The sequence below is a fragment of the Crinia signifera genome, chromosome 12 (assembly GCF_055691185.1).
Source record: "Crinia signifera chromosome 12, ASM5569118v1, whole genome shotgun sequence".
NCBI lineage: Eukaryota > Metazoa > Chordata > Amphibia > Anura > Myobatrachidae > Crinia > Crinia signifera.
In genome coordinates this window covers 45913831-45930075 of record NC_139228.1, presented here as the reverse complement: position 1 = coordinate 45930075, position 16245 = coordinate 45913831, and the positions used below count along the sequence as shown (strand labels likewise).

The 16245-nt window shown below is 42.1% G+C and overlaps 1 protein-coding gene across 8 annotated transcripts in view; it reads left to right on the top strand.

The window, feature by feature from the left end:
- The window catches only part of FUT8 (fucosyltransferase 8), a 315179-nt gene that overhangs the window by 64847 nt on the left and 234087 nt on the right, over positions 1-16245 (top strand). Inside the window, exon 2 of one of the 8 annotated variants that reach the window (XM_083167143.1) lies at positions 11810-12030. The exons of 6 other annotated variants lie outside the window; for them this stretch is intronic. The gene's annotated coding sequence lies outside the window, so the exon portion shown is untranslated. Of the gene's footprint in view, positions 1-11809; positions 12082-16245 lie in introns of all 8 variants that reach the window. One more of the 8 variants, XM_083167142.1, reaches the window with a different exon arrangement.

Genomic DNA, 16245 nt, shown 5'->3' with positions numbered 1-16245 from the left:
AACACAATGACAGCTGAGGGAAAAATAACGTATAATCATAGTCAATGACACTACACTACAGCTGTGCACCTGTGTAACAGCAAGTATAATGATTTAACAGAAATTTTGTTCTAGAAATTTGTTTTTCGTGTTATTTCAAATACATCCTTGCTTGTCAGACAAGCAGCTAGACCAGTGTTTTTCAACCACTGTGCCATGGCACACTAGTGTGCCTTGAGCTGTTCTCAAGTGTGCCCCCAGATCTAGAGATGCCCAAACCAGTTTACAGTCACCACCAGTTCAATTGTTATTTACTGGTCTCTTCTTTTCATGTAAAGGGCCAATGTATTTTATTTTTGTTACCGATGTGGACCAGTGTGATTGTTTTATATGAGGGCCAATAGGTTTGTTTTTTTCCTGCTGGGGCCAATGAGTTTTGCCCCGTGGGGATCTCATGGTGTGCCTTGGAATTTAAAAATGTTATTTAGTGTGCCACAAGGTAAAAAGGTTGAAAATCACTGAGCTAGACCATCGCAACTTCTGTAGTTGTCATATTTATAATATTTATCGTTTTTTGTTCTTTTTTTTCTTTTTAAGGTTATATCATGTGTGTATGGCATATAAATTGTACAGAAGGTATTTTGGTACATTGTGATTTTTTACATGGTAATCCATAATTTCTTAAATGTATTTTACATGCCAGATACATTTTTTCAAACCTGTAGAATAGCTCTTGGTTTTCCATCTGATACTCCGCTAGTTTAATCCTTTTAGTGCCAAGTGTATTTGACAAAAACTATAGACATTTATTGAGACAGCCAAATGTATTCCTCTTTGCTTTCTAAAAAAATGTAACTATATAGGGGCTGGAGATGAAATATGCTGTTTGCATATTGATCTTATTACTACCATGTTTTTTATATATCATCTGGACACTATAGAGCGCTTTTACATAGACTAGAAGTCATTTGCCTTTAATCTGTGCCCCAGTGGAGCTTACATTTTATGTTCGCTGAACCATTCATTTGGCGGGGCTCCAGTTATACTTTTAATGTTTTTTTGGTGGGGCTTCATGCATTAGCATCGTGGCTATATTGTATCAGTTAGCTCAAGGATGGGGAACCTTTAACTCTTAGCTGTTGTTGAACTACAGTTTTGCTATTTGGCCATGCTAAAACTGTTGTAGTTTAACAACTGCTGGGTGCCAATCCCTGAGTTACTGTAGATCAAAATGCATCACCAGTAAACAATCACCACAGTATTTAACTAATGTAGGTTTGTAAATGTATGTGGCCACAGACCATTTCAGTCACTGCCGTGCCAGACATTCAATCACAGGGTGTGCAGTTTAGGGCCCCTCCCCCTTTATTCAAGCAATATTGTAAATGGAGGGTTGCCTACTTACTTCCAGGAGAGGGCAGCCAGTTCCTTGAGGCAGGGTCACTGAAGGGATGGAAAAGTGGTGGGACACAATGGTGGGCGGGATACAATGATCCGATGAAATGCCTATCGGACCCCCTGCAAACAAAGGCGGGGTTCCGGGAGACAGCCAGCATTCCAGGAGGATTGCTGCCCTTTCTGGGGGGGGGGGGGCTGGGAGGTGGACCCAATTTCCGGGGCCCTCTCGGGTGGGTAGGCATCCCTGGGTAAATGTATTGCCAGGCAATGTTTGTGCCAGTAATTCTGTATACCAAGGTGAAGCAGGAAGCCAGATCAATGAGACTGATTAACATGTTGCCTGCCTTTGTGGGACAGTAAATACATAACCCTATCAGCATCCACAATGCATTGGCTCAGTGCTTATGCAATGTGTGCACTCTGTTTAACAACCTTAACCACTTGAGTGGTATAACCAGAAATTTTCCGGGATCAGCTGCGTTGCCGCAGCAGGCTATCCCGGAAAATTTCAGGGCATACCATTATGCAGTAGGTGTGCGCCAGTGGTGCCTCCAGCTGTGCACCACTTCTAGGCACCCCCCCTTCCATCACCTCTGCTCTGTAAATCGTACGCCTGAGCTCCCCAGCCGCTTCCCCAGCCATGACGAATATGGCAGGCTCAGGCGGGGGTGGGGGGGGGGGGTGGTGAGGGTGAGAGACGTCGACTCGGTAGCACTCAGGAGTTCAGGCGCCCAAGTCCTCACAAGCCGCCGCGAAGATCCCTGAGCCTGCCTCCTGTGATCACTGCTGAGGCAGGGCACGGGAGTGCCGGCATACAAACGCCTGAGTGGAGGTGCACAAGACCCCTCAGCCAGGTTTTGTGCTCATGCGGGAACAGTCTGGAACTGTCAGCCGTAGCAGCTGGCGCAACAACACCTGCAACACCTGAGGTAGGTTAAAATGGGTGGGGCCCAGATTGAGAATCTCACTCAGTGCATGTCATGCAAAATGTATGTGCACCTGGAGCAAAAGTCCTAGTGTGAATATATCTGCAAGAGATGTGAGCGAACATCCGCCCTGGAAGCCAAGGTCACTGATCTAGAGCGGACCGTTCAGCGACTGAGGGACGTTTGCAATCTTGAGCAAAGCCTAGATACAACGGTGGAGGAGTTGCAGATGGCTTCACGGTCGGAAAGAGGAAAAAGAGGGTCAGGAGGGACAAGCACGACATCTCTGATCTATCACACCCGAATAAATTCTCCCAGTTGGATGAAGTTTTGGCGGAGGATAGCGACGAAATGACGGAGCTTAAGGAGACTGTTCCCTCTAGCAACCAGAGGAGCAGTCCATATAGCTCAAACTGGATGAAAGATAGTGAGCGGAAAAGTCAGATAGTGGTGGTAGGGAATTCTATCATCAGGAGAACAGACATGGAAATCTGCTGTCGGGACCGTGATCGCCGTACAGTCTGTTGTCTTCTGGGTGCTGGGGTACGGCACATCACGGACCGACTAGACAGATTGTTGGGAGGGGCTGGGAGCAACCTGGCGGTCTTGGTACCAAAGACAAAGTTAGTGGTAGGTGGGATGTCCTCAAGAAAGAGTATAGGGAATTGGGTAAGAAATTAAAGGCGAGGACATCTAGGTAATTTTATTAGAAATATTACCAGTGCCACGCGCTAGCCCAGGAAGGCAGAGGGAGATCAGGGAGGTAAACGTGTGGCTAAAGGACTTGTGTAGGAAGGAGGAATTTGTGATCATGGAACAATGTGCGGACTTCTCGATCAGGCACCATCTTTTTTGCTGTGATGGATTGCACCTGAACGAGGCGGGGCTGCGGTGCGGGGGGAAGGATGATTAGAGATTTGGAGGAGATTTTAAACTAGGCGATGGGGGGGGGGGGGGGGGTGTGTGTGTGTGATAGCTAGATACTATGGGACCTGTAGTGAGAATAGTAGGATTGGGCCCTCCTACATTTTGACTGTCTGTAAATACCCTGTTTTGTTGTATCACTGTCCCCTTTGTAAAGCACAACGGAATATGCTGTGCTATATAAGAAACTGTTAATAAATAAATAAATCAATTTGGGGGAGGCGAAGGGGGGGGGGCAGTATTACAGGCAATGTCCGGGGTACTAATAAGGGTAATATCAAGGCTAAGTCCAAGGGTGCCTCAGGAATGTCTACATAACAGTTATGTTACCTCGTTTCAGCTCTTAATTACAGAGAATCTTAGGGTAGGGAAAGTCGTGGAGTATGCGGAGGGCTATAGAGAGTCTATTGAGGGGGATGTGGGAACATGGAAGTTAGTAAGGAATACAAATCTAGGGGTGAAATTAAACACAATGGGGCAGATGTATTAAGCCTTAACAAGAGATAAATGCGAGGGTGATAAGGAGAGATAAACGTCCAGCCAATCACCTGCTAACTGCCATGTTACAGGCTGTGTTTGAAAATAGTCAGTAAGGAGCTGATTGGCTGGACGTTTATCTCTCTTCATCACCCTTGCAATTATCTCTTGTTAAGGCTTAATAATTTTGTTAAGGCTTAATACATCTGCCCCACTGTTAGGGACAAAACTAAAAATAAACATAAACTAAAATGCTTACTAACTAATGCAAGAAGCTTAGCAGGTAAAATCGGGGAACTAGAAACTGTGGTCAGTAGGGACGATTATGACATTATTGGTATTACGGAAACATGGAGTAATGAATTGCACAACTGGGCATTAAGCATGGAGGGATATACACTCTTCAGAAAAGACAGGGAAAATAGAAGGGGCGGGGTGTGTGCCTATATGTAAAAAATAACTAATCATGTGAGAAAGTAATGAGCACAGGTACAGAGGAAGATAACACTGAGGCCGTGTGTGCAGAGATAACCATAAATAACAAAAAACCTGATAACAAAATTCTAATAGGGGTATGCTATAGACCGCCGAACATAAACGAAAGGGAAGAGTCTCTTCAAAATTAAACAATCATCAGATCAGGGGCAGGTACTAATTATGGGGGATTTTAATTTACTGTACATAAATTTGAAAAACTAGACATGTAAAACTGAAAGAAGCAGGGGGTTCCTAAGCTTACTCAAAGACCAGTTTATCACACAAATGGTAGAAGCGCCAACTCGCAATAAAGCACTACTGGACTTAGTATTAACTAATAACATACAGTAGATTTGTCTCAAACAACAAAGTAATTGAACATCCAGGGAACAGTGACCACAATATGGTTTCACTGGAAATCAACTTCAGTAAATTACATCATAAGGGACTGGCAAAAATACTAAATTTCAGAAAAGCTAACTTCAAATTTTTCAGGGAAACCCTAAAAGGAATTGTGTGGGAAACGGTTTTTGAGGAAAAAAATGCAGATGAAATGTGGGATAATCTAAAAAAATGTGTTTGGATCAGTAACTATTAAATACATTCTCAAAGTAAAGGTAATTTCAATAAAAAAAATCCACCATGGTCGGACAAAAAAGTGAGGACAGCAATCAACAATAAAACAAGAGCATTTAATCTCTATAAAAATAACTTTTTCAACAAATACAAAGAATCAAACAAAACTTGTAAAGGGGTAATCAAAGGAGCTAAAAGGGATTATACGGATGGTGTAATGGTTAGCATTACTGCCTCACAGTGCTAAGGGCATGGGTTCGATTCCACCATGGCCCTAACTGTGCGGAGTTTGTATATTATCCCCGTTCGTCCGTGGGTTTCCTCCGGGTACTCCGGTTTCCTCCCACAATTCCCCCCCAAAAAATACACTGGTAGGTTATTTGGCTCCTAACAAAATTAACCCTAGAATGAGTGTGTGTGTGTGTGTGTGTGTGGTAGGGAATATAGATTGTAAGCTCCACTGGGGCAGGGACTGATGTGAATGTTCAAATATTCTCTGTAAAGCGCTGCTTAATATGTGTGCGCTATATAAAAAACTGTTAATAAATAAAATAAATAATAATTATGAAGAGCGCATAGCCACTGAAAGCAAAACCAACCCCAAGAAGTTTTTCAAATACATAAATAGTAAGCAAATAATTAAAGAGAACATATGCCCATTACCAATACCAATGGAAAAGTTTTTTGGAGGATAAGGGAAAAGCAGAACTGTTAAATTAGTTCTTCTCATCAGTATTTACTAAGGTAGATCAGACAGTGGAACGCACAAGTACCACAAATAGGATGAACAAGCCGGGTCTAAAAAAAAAAATTCTTTCAAAATTGTTTTTATTTCAAGAAATGGGTACAACAGTGTGAATTATCATTAAACAACATTGTATAATGCAGACATTATCACTTTTTCCTCTTCTTTACAGTCAATATTAACTACAACTGAGTTTGTACAACAAAGTTTTGTGTAAATATAAATTATATGCATTAACAATTATATTTTTGAAGATATAGAGGATACATTTTTAGTAAATATACAATATATTGATCAATTAATGTAAATGTCACTCCTGTGTGGAACAAACTTCAATAAATGGGGTCAATAATTGGAACCATGGTGCGTCTGTTTGTTTTTTCGTAACGTTAAAAGAATCATTTTACCCCATGTTATTCTGAAACGAGTGAACGAAGTAAATAATGAAAATTTTTTTTTTTTTTTATAAAAACAGTATGAGGGAAAGCCTTAGGGACGGAGGGGGAAACCACACGTGTCCAAGACGCTCAATTCCTTTTCGTGGTTAAACAATTGGTGGGTCTTGAAGAAGTATTCTGGTCTCATACCAGAGAGTTGTGCGGAAGCACTTATGAATTTGCTGTTTAGTCTCCACTGGTAATGTGTCTATGTAGCTCTCCCATATTTCAAAAAAAAAGTTTTGTTTGGGTTTCCTTATGGAGAGTTGTTTCAGTCCATTCGAGTTTGAGTATTTGGAATAGTTTTTCTTTAAACATAAGAAATGAAGGGGGTGTGGTAGATATCCACTGCTGTAATATGCATTTCTTCGCTACCGAAGAAAGGTACAGCAACAGTCTCTTACAGCCAACTGAGATTTTTGGAGTAACTGGTAGATATCCTAAAATGGCCCACTCTGGTGTTCAGATCTAAATGTTGTTTTCTCGACCGAGGAAATAATATCGAAGCTAAGCAAACTCAAAACAAATAACTCACCAGGGCCAGATGGGATTCATCCTAGGGTGCTAATGGAATTAAGGGAGGAACTAGCGACCCCTCTGCATTACATCTTTGATAATTCACTATCATCAGGTAAAGTACCTAAAGATTGTAGAATAGCAGAGGTAGTGCCAATATTCAAAAAAGGGAAAAGGGAGGATCCAGCTAATAACAGACCGGTGAGCTTAACATCTATAGTGGGTAAACTATTTGAAGGATTGTTAAGGGATGGTATCCAGGAATATTTAGACCGTCCTAATTTACTCAGTATTAACCAGCATGGTTTCGTGAAAAATCGTTCATGCCAAACTAATCTACTAGGTTTCTATGAGGAGGTTAGCAAAACCTTGATAATGAAAACGCTGTAGATGTGATTTTCCTAGATTTTGATACAGTACCGCACAAGAGGTTGATAAATAAAATGGAGGACATGGGATTAGGAGATAATATCTGTAGATGGGTAGAGAATTGGCTGTGTAATAGAGAACAAAGAGTTATTGTGAACAGTGCTGTATCAAAAATGATACCAGTACTAAGTGGAGTGCGACAGGGTTCGGTACTAGGGCCCATTTTGTTCAACATTTTTATTAATGATATTGGGTTTTCCATCACACCACCTTTGAATTAAGTGGCATCTGTCTCTTCCTCTCACCGCGGCAACAATATCTCTGGAGGCACACCACCTCCTAAGGACCCGGTTCCATTTGCAAAGAAGCGGAAGACACCTTCACCTCCTATTCACTGGATACAATATTATCTACTAAAAAATTCAAATGAACTTCCCCAGTACTGGCGGACAAAAAGGTGACTCATGGCGTTGCACTGTGTGTATCATTATTGACTTTCAGTATTTCACTTCTTTTAGTACTTCCTTTTATAATTACTGTATGTCATATAAAACTGTACTATTCTTATGAAATTTACATCTGTTGACTATATACTTAGCACAGTTTTATTCTTCTTGTAAGTATTCCGTTTACCATTGGAGTGACTACCCATTTTTAAACTGCTGCTTGGCTTTAAGCACACTCATATCAAAGTGCCTTCTCATGATATCTTTATATCTATCCTTCACCCTGACACTGTCTGTATTAACTGTAGATGATGACCACACTGTGACAAAGTACTTGAACTGGTGCTTCTCCAGATATATTTTTTTTTTTTAGGGGTATGAGCTGTCCCATCCCCCCCCCCCCCCCCCCCTGCCCCAGCACCTATCGGTTCATAACACATCTTAACCCTAACCCTCCAGACCTGCAGCCTACTTCTAATGTCAACATTCTGATAATATTGGTATTCCCCATGACAAGATCTTGAAACGGTCAATGTTTCCGCTCAACATACTATAACTTGACAATATGACTTTCAACATATTAACCTAATGCCTGTATCCCAATAATATCTTTGCTGGTGTTTACAAATACATTTTAGCAGCTTGCTGTGTAGCTGTATCGTGATTCAAATGCTTTGTGGCATGCTGTGTGCATATGCAACGCTGTCAGACTACGTTACTTTCAGTGTTTGGCCAGAAGATGTACACACTGGCTCTTATTGAAGTCTATGCATAGTTGCATGCCATAGCAACGCTGTAAATGGACATGTGTTGAATAAGACTTTTACGTGTGAGACCTCATGCACTGTGTCATGGCTGAATTGGGGTGGTCATGCTAATCCCTTTTGGACAATTGTGAAGGTTATTTTCGGAGTGTTGACGTGGTGGCAGTTCGCCATTTTGTACACTTTTTGTTATTAACCTATTTTTCATTTGGTACACAGATTATATCAGTGACCCACTTTTATTTACCATTCTACTTCCTTTTCAATGACAAACTAAATGACTGCTAGAATGATATATAGTAGAAAAGTATTTACAAATAAAACCTGTAATGTTTACTAATAAAGTAAAAAAAAAGGGGCGTGGACACAGCACGACGTGAGTGAGGGTGTGCGTCCGAGCTCCCCCATGATGGCAGCTGCAACAGGAGCTCTCCCCCACGTGCAGCCAAGCATACCCGAATGCCCGTGAAGGGAGACTGTGTCAGGCGAAAAAAGCCGCCTATCTCTCAACCCCTTTGATGCAATACATGCACCTAGCCAGTGACTTGTGGCGGAGGTGCAAGCATCCGTGGGAGCCACAAGTGCCGGGGGAAGCGGCGTCTCCTTTCCCGCTTCTGTCCCCAATCTTGCCTGTCCGGGCGCTGGAGTGAGATGCTGCGCTGGTGGGGACGGCACCCTCTCTCCCTGTGAAAAGCCCCCGGCAGATGTGTACTGGAGTCCCAGCATAGGACACGGTGACGTGAGAAGGGGCGCACATTCAGCAGCGGCTGCCTCTACATTTGGCAGTCATAGTGCCAAGGTGAGACGGCGGGCTCCTCTGTTACGGGTAGGCAGATCTTCCCTGCCAGACTGCCAGTGTGAGTGAAGGTGTGTGGCTTAGTGGATTGTTCCCCTCCTCCTCCAATCCTGTATGCCAGAGAGAGAGATAGAGAGACTGAGCTGTCTGGAGAAGTTAACCTTGGCAGAGATATTGCTCATAGAAAGTCCCCTGTGTGTGCCTGTGTGAGAGACGGCGACGGAGGGGTTAAAATAATTTTTCAGCCGGGCTATTGACTAGTGGGCAAAAATACAGTGCCTAGTCTGTGCTGCAGCCTGCGGGACTGCGTTCTTAATGGAAAGTGGATAAGCGATGAACTTACAGAAATTGTGAGTACGGACTTTTACAGTGTATTCTGCCTATGTGTTGTCAAAGGAAGTTGGTACCTGTGGAGGAGAACATATTGTAATGGCCTGTTAAAAAAGAGTGTGTGAGACTATCATTTTGTCTATTATAATTTAAGAAAGGGAGATTATGTAAATTCTTCTGAGAGAGCTGTGCATGTGTGGTCAGGAATAATGGACAAAACAGGTCAAAACACAGCTGCAGCCCGTTTGGAGAAGTAGGCGCGGTCCCAAGTAGGAAGTAGCTCCCAGACAGTTATCCCTCAATCGACTCCTACCAAGGAAAGTAAAAATCGGCAGCCCCCAGAGGTAACCTTGCAACAAGTTCTCGAGGCGATAAACACCTGTGAAACTCACCTTCTCAAACAGATTTATAAAGTACAGACAGATATTACATTATTGAGAAATGACGTACAAAAGATCCGTGAAAGAGTAACAGAGGAAGAAAATTGCATTGCGGCTGTGGAAGACCTAGTTGTCCCTTTACAAACATAAGTTTAAATCTCTAAACGGTCAAATGATAGATTCAGATGGAGCAGGGCTCAGCCTTGCAGGGGATGGCGGAAGAATCGCCAGCCGCCATCCCCCGCCAGCCATCATCTGTTCTGTGAAAGGGGACGCGTGTGCACCCCCTTCCGACGGCGCTTCCCCCGGGTCCCCGCCGGCTTGTCGGCGGTCACCCGGGGTCACCACCGCCTCCCCGCTGTCCTACCTAACCCTGTCCATCTCCCTGAAGCGGGGACGGACAGGGTTCCCGTCGCCCCGGAAACTGATGCACGCGCGTCTCAGTCAGATTTTCAGATGGAGCGCCTCGCCGCTGGAGGATCGCCAGCCGAGACAATCTGGCGATTCGCCAGCAAGAGGAAGGCTAGCTCCATCTGTATGCGTCAGAAAATGTCTGACCTGGAAGGAAGGCTTAGACGTAATACAGTAGGAGCAAGTTTCATCTTTGCTCCTTTGGCCATGGCTAGCCATGGCTATTCTATTGTTCTCAGCTGCAATACATATTGTATTGCAGCTGAGAACAATAGAATAGCCATGGCTAGCCATGGCTAGCCATGACCAAAGGAGCAAAGATGAAACTTGCTCCTACTGTAATGTCCGTTTTTTATCGGTTTTGAGGAGCGAATAGAAGGGAATGCCCCAGAAAAATTTCTGGAAGAATGGATAATACAGATGTTTGGAAACAAGGCCTTCTCACCGCAGTTTGCAGTGAAGAGAGCCCACCGCATCCCCAGGCTGAGCATCCCCTCCCAGTGGTCCACCGCGTACCCTGATAGCAAAATTCTTAAACTTTAAGGATCGGAACTGTGTGTTGAGGTTGGCTAGGGATAAGGATATACTTTGCTTATAATGGCAGGAGAATGTCTGCCTATCCGGACTTTCCATTAGAAGTGCAGAAAGATCAAGCAAAATTCAAGGACATTAAAGTTCATCTCAGGGAGCTAGACCTGAAACACTCTATGCTCTATCCGTCCAAACTCAGAATAGTGGTGGATGGTGCTACAAAGTTTTTTTTCACTCCAGGGGAGGCTGCGAGCTGGTTGGATGGCACTTATTCTAGTAGAAAACAGGTTTCATTCAAATAGTCTTGCTGAATAGCAATGAGATTAAGGAATGCCTGTTTTCTTTACTTGTGCAGTGTGTCTTCTATGAGGGGCAAATATGCTGGGGGGTAAAGTGTGGGGGGTATGATATATCAAGATACAACAAATTATGTGTTAGCAAGCAGCGGGGGCACAGGGGAGGGTGGGTGTAGGCCACTTTGGTGGTCATTAGTCTATTGCCTCGGGTGATAATCCAGTTTGGCTATAGTGAATAGTGTGGGTATTTGTTGAGGGGGATAGGGTAGCAGGTATGCCTAGGGGTTTAGGTTATACAGGGAGGTTTAGGGGGGTTTGTATATTTGTGTGTATGTCCTTGTATGTTCTCAGTATGCATATAAAAAGATTGATTCACAATACGCATTTGATAAGATTGAAAACCTTGGCAATAAGAGTAGCAAACAGTTAGCAAATAGCACTGGAGGAAGTATTGCTTGCAATTAAGTCATTTCCTGCGGGAAAAGCACCTGGCCTGGATGGGCTACCTGTCGAAGTTTATCAGAAGTATGTTAACAAATTGGGATCGCGGTTGCTGAGTGTCTTTCAGGACATTGTAGTAGAGGAGAGTGTACCCCCTTCATGTCAGAGGCCTCAATAATCGTGATCCCGAAAAGTGGTAAAGATCCGACTCTGGTAGATTCCCTCAGGCCCATATCTCTAATTTCCTCTGATGCCAAAATATATGCAAAGATCCTAGCAAATAGATTGAAGAAAGTAATTGATCCAATTGTCCACCCCGATCAAACGGGCTTTATGGCGTGTAAAGCTACAATGATCAATCAGCGAAGGGCTTATTCCAAAGTGTAGAACAGGGAAGATCGAATGCAGTGATCACATCATTTGATGCGAACAAGGCAATCAATTCGGTTTAATCGACATTTTTTGTGGAGTGTATGACAGGCATTTGGATTTGGGGAAGGGTTCATTAAGCAGGTCTCATTGCTTTATCAGAACCAGAAAGCTAGGATGACCATCAATGGGTTTACATCTCCCTCCTTCTCTCTTTCCAGAGGTACGCAACAAGGATGTCCCCTTTCCCCCCCTGCTGTTTGCAGTGGTGATGGAACCCCTTGATTGTATGCTGAGAACGGCTCTGGAAGGGGAGGAGCAGGAACTGGGACTCAGCCGTAATTTAGTCTCACTATATGCAGATGACCTCTTGGTGGGACTGGCAGAACCTCGAGATCTACCCAAAATAATGAAGTATATACAGGACTTGGAGAATATTCAGGTCTGACGATGAACTGGACTAAGTCAAACTATATCCAAATGGGTAGTAATGGTAGGAATGACCTCGATGAAAATAGTCAACTAAAGAGGGTAGAAATGTCTCGTTACCTGGGTATTTGTTTTTCTAGAATAACAGCAGATTTTCTTCCCGATAACGTTATTCCGTTTATTAAAGAACTTCGGACTAAATGCTGGAGTTGGACCAGGCTGTCCATCTCTCAAATTGGGTGGGTAAACCTGGTTAAGATGGTGATGCGGCCTACATTTCTATACATCATCCAACATTCATCAGTCTATATTAAAGATGACTATTTCAGGAAAATAAATAGCCTAGTCTCTTCATTTATCTGACGGGATAAGAGGCCTAGCTTAGAGTAAGGCTGGATATTCTGTTTAGAGAGAAGGGAGGTTTAGCCCTGCCAGACTTTAAAGTTTACTATATGGCTGCCTAAATGGTCCATATTTGTTCATGGATCAGGCAGGGCGAGGTTACAGGGGAACTGCGGAAACTTATGGAGTATGCATATCCAGAGGTTACTCCTCTCCAGAGATTGACAGTGATGGGGCTCTGTCGGGACCGTCCTCCAATTATTTCTCAAGCTGTTAAGGTCTGGAGGTGGACATGTAAGTTAACAAAATTTGATAGTCTGGATCCTGATACTCCTATCTTCTCCCTTCATACATTGAAGAAAATAAAAGAACAGGGAGGGAAGGTGTGGAATTGATTTGGAATAAGCTCCATAGGCCAATGGTACCAAGATGGGATGTTAAAGTCCTTTACTCAGCTAGAAGTAGAGATTAATTTACCAAAGGAATTGTTTTACAGATATCTACAAGTGAGAAGTACTATGGCTCAATATAGTAAGGGCAACCTGAGGGAAATGGAGGAAGCCCCTTGCAAGAAATGTATTAAACAACTGGGGTTGGGCAAACGGTTGTCCAAAATATATAGTTTTCTTCACTCTTATGTACAAGCTGAGGAGTTGGGGGATCTACGGCTAAAATGGTTGGAGGATATTCCCCAGTTAGACGAGGCTAGATGGAGGGTGGTATTGTCTGGCCCCACATATAGTACTAACTCAATGCAGATACAGCAGGTACAATTTAATATTCTTCATAAAAGCTATATAACCCCAGAGAGGATGAAAAAATATGCTGGCTCTGTCCATTTGGCCACTTATTGTGGAATTGCAAGAGCGTAAGTAGGTTCTGGGATGGGATAATTAAAATTTTTGGAGCAATTTGGCATCCCCCGGAGATCCTTGAATGAACTTAACTTGGTTTTCTGGGCTATGGGAGTAGGAGGATATTACTCGAGACGTGAAACAGACGGCTAGGAATCTATCTGCCTTAGCAAAAGTGATAAATGCCCATCAGTGGATGTTCTCTAAAGGTCCGGTGATAGCTGAATGGATCAATTTAGTAAATTCTACTAGTGGACACGGGAAATATGTATATGCATCCCGAGGCTCGATCCAGAAATTCTATAGTGTTTGGGGACACTGGAATCTATCAGTTTATTATAAAGCAATAAATAGTATTAGTCCAAAGTAAGTAAGCACTAAGAAGTTAGAAATATCTATTGTAATATCTATTGTAATACACGGTCAATGGTAGAGCACCAAATTTAATAGGGTTGGCTAGATAACCCAAAATATAATTTTTTTTTTCTTTTTATATACTGTAGATGTGAGGCACTTATTCTTGATAAAAGAGCAGACACAGTAAATATGAATTAAAATTTTTCTTGTTTAACAAAAATATAGACCTGTATTTATGATTACAAAAAAAAAGTCACAGTTAAAATGTAAGAATTGATTCTTTTTTTTTTTTTTGTGTGTGTGTGTTGGTGTTCAGCGGTCCCTTTTACCCTGGGAATGAAAGTAAAGGAAACTATGTATGATGTAGTAGGGCAGGAGGGCTAGAATTGTCAAATAATGTTAGTAAGGTAAAATTCAGGGCCTAAGTAAAAGGCGGTTTTCAATATGCGTAGTGTGTATGTAAGGAAGAGTTTTCAGATAGTTAGAAGGGAGTAAACATGCAGTATATGAACTCAGAGCTGTGAACATGTTAGTCATTTGGGGAGTTTGTCTTATGTGTTTTATGTAATATGTGATTTGTCTATTCGTATTTACATGTAAAGTGGAATTTATGTATGTGATGATTTTTATATGATATGGCAAATATAAATAAAGACTCAATTAAAATAAAGTAAAAAAAAAAATCATTTACTACAGTATATTTTTTTATGTGGCCATCTTGTTTTCAAAATATGCTGTGAGGGAGGGGTATAGATTAAAGCAATGGGGTACGGGGGTTATGATTAAGCTGCCAGAAGGAATGTGAAGCACATCCAATTGGCCGATTTAGTGAACCGCAGCAGAAATCATTAGACATACACACTAGATGAATGGAACGCATGTCGGTTGAAAGTACCCATGTTGCATAATTCATTGTTATAGTGTGTACTCAGTTTAAATATCAATTATCTAATCATGTCAATGTTAAATTTTATTTTGATTTTATGCAAGTATACGTACACTATAATTTGTTATTGTATTTTTTGTTTTTCTTGTGGATTTTGTGATGGTAAACAATACAACCTGCCAACTCCTTACTTTTAAGGCTATGTACGGTCGGTTCCCCAAGCCTTGTCTTTCTACCCTCTGCTCCTGTGCAGTAAGCTGTTTGTCTTCGCTAAAGTCCCATGGGGATATGACTGCACAAATCTCTATATTTATGTAACACTAGGGGAATTGTGTTTTTAGAGCCAGATTGTTTTTACATCTGAGTTTATCTGAGTGTCCCATATTAAAGCTGGGACAAGTAATTGACTTATTATTGTTTACATTATTCAGTTTTTTTTATTCATTACAAAATAAATCATAACCTGTGTACATATGTCTGAAGGCCCCAATACACTACGCTGTTTGGGCCTGATTTCACCCAATTCTGGAGGATCTTGCCAAGAATTTGGGTGAAATAGGCCCAAATTGTTTAGTAGGGGTAGCGGCAGAAGAGCAGGGTCCGGGTAGCGGCGAGCGGCATTAGAATAGAAAGAATTCTATTCAAACGTCTGGGTGGCCGCTGATTAACTGAATGCTCAGCCAATCAGTGGCCGCCCAGTCTTCTGAATAGTATTTTCTCCATTCTCCCACTGATCACCACTAACCCGGACCCTGCTCTCCGCTGCCAGCCTGCGCTAACCTGTACCCTGCTTTCCTGCCACTACTCCACCTGCAGCCCCATGTGATAAATCACATCTGATATATCACATTTAAAATAGCACATCAAGTGCCAAATCTTATCAAGCTCTCCAATGTATGGGTGCCATAACTGCCAAAAAAAGATACTGTAATAATAAATATAGTTAAGAAACAGATTATAAATATGTATACTGTACAAACATATACATACACATATATGCATATATACACACTTATATAAACACGCGCTAGAAACCATGTATAAGTCAAAAAGTTTACATTTTATCAAACCTATATTCACTGGCCAGTGATACTTAACAATAAAAGACAAATATACGCATTTAGTGCCTAGTCGTTGTATTGAATTAAAGGAGTAGCCGATGGTTGGTAAATATATGGCCCTCCTGAGATAGTTATGTCCAGTTGTTGTTATTGGACCAGTATGTAGACGCTTCTTTTAGACACCAATTAGTGTAAAAGTAGGGGGGGGGGGGTGTATTGATTGTCCACTGTCTGGCCAGACAATACAAACACCAATATGGGTATAGATAAAAAAAAAAATATTTAATGATCCCAATAGTCACTGGCTGCTGATTGTCCAGCCACTGTTGAATGCAGTGCTGGATACGAGTAGAACAGTACTTGCTTTTCATGCAGGCAGGTATGGGGTCATGTTCTGGAGCTCCAGAAAAGATGGTGGAGGTAGTATAAAGTTGTATGACGCGTTTCTCCGCCTCCAATAACATGTCCACGTCTTAACCAGATGAAGCCACTGACATCTTATTAGAGGCGGAGAAACGCGTCATACAACTTTATACTACCTCCACCATCTTTTCTGGAGCTCCAGAACATGACCCCATACCTGCCTGCATGAAAAGCAAGTACTGTTATACTCTTATCCAGCACTGCATTCAACAGTGGCTGGATTATCAGCAGCCAGTGACTATTGGGATAATTTAATTAAATAAAAAATAATAATAATTGTTTATATATGCATATATGTGTATGTA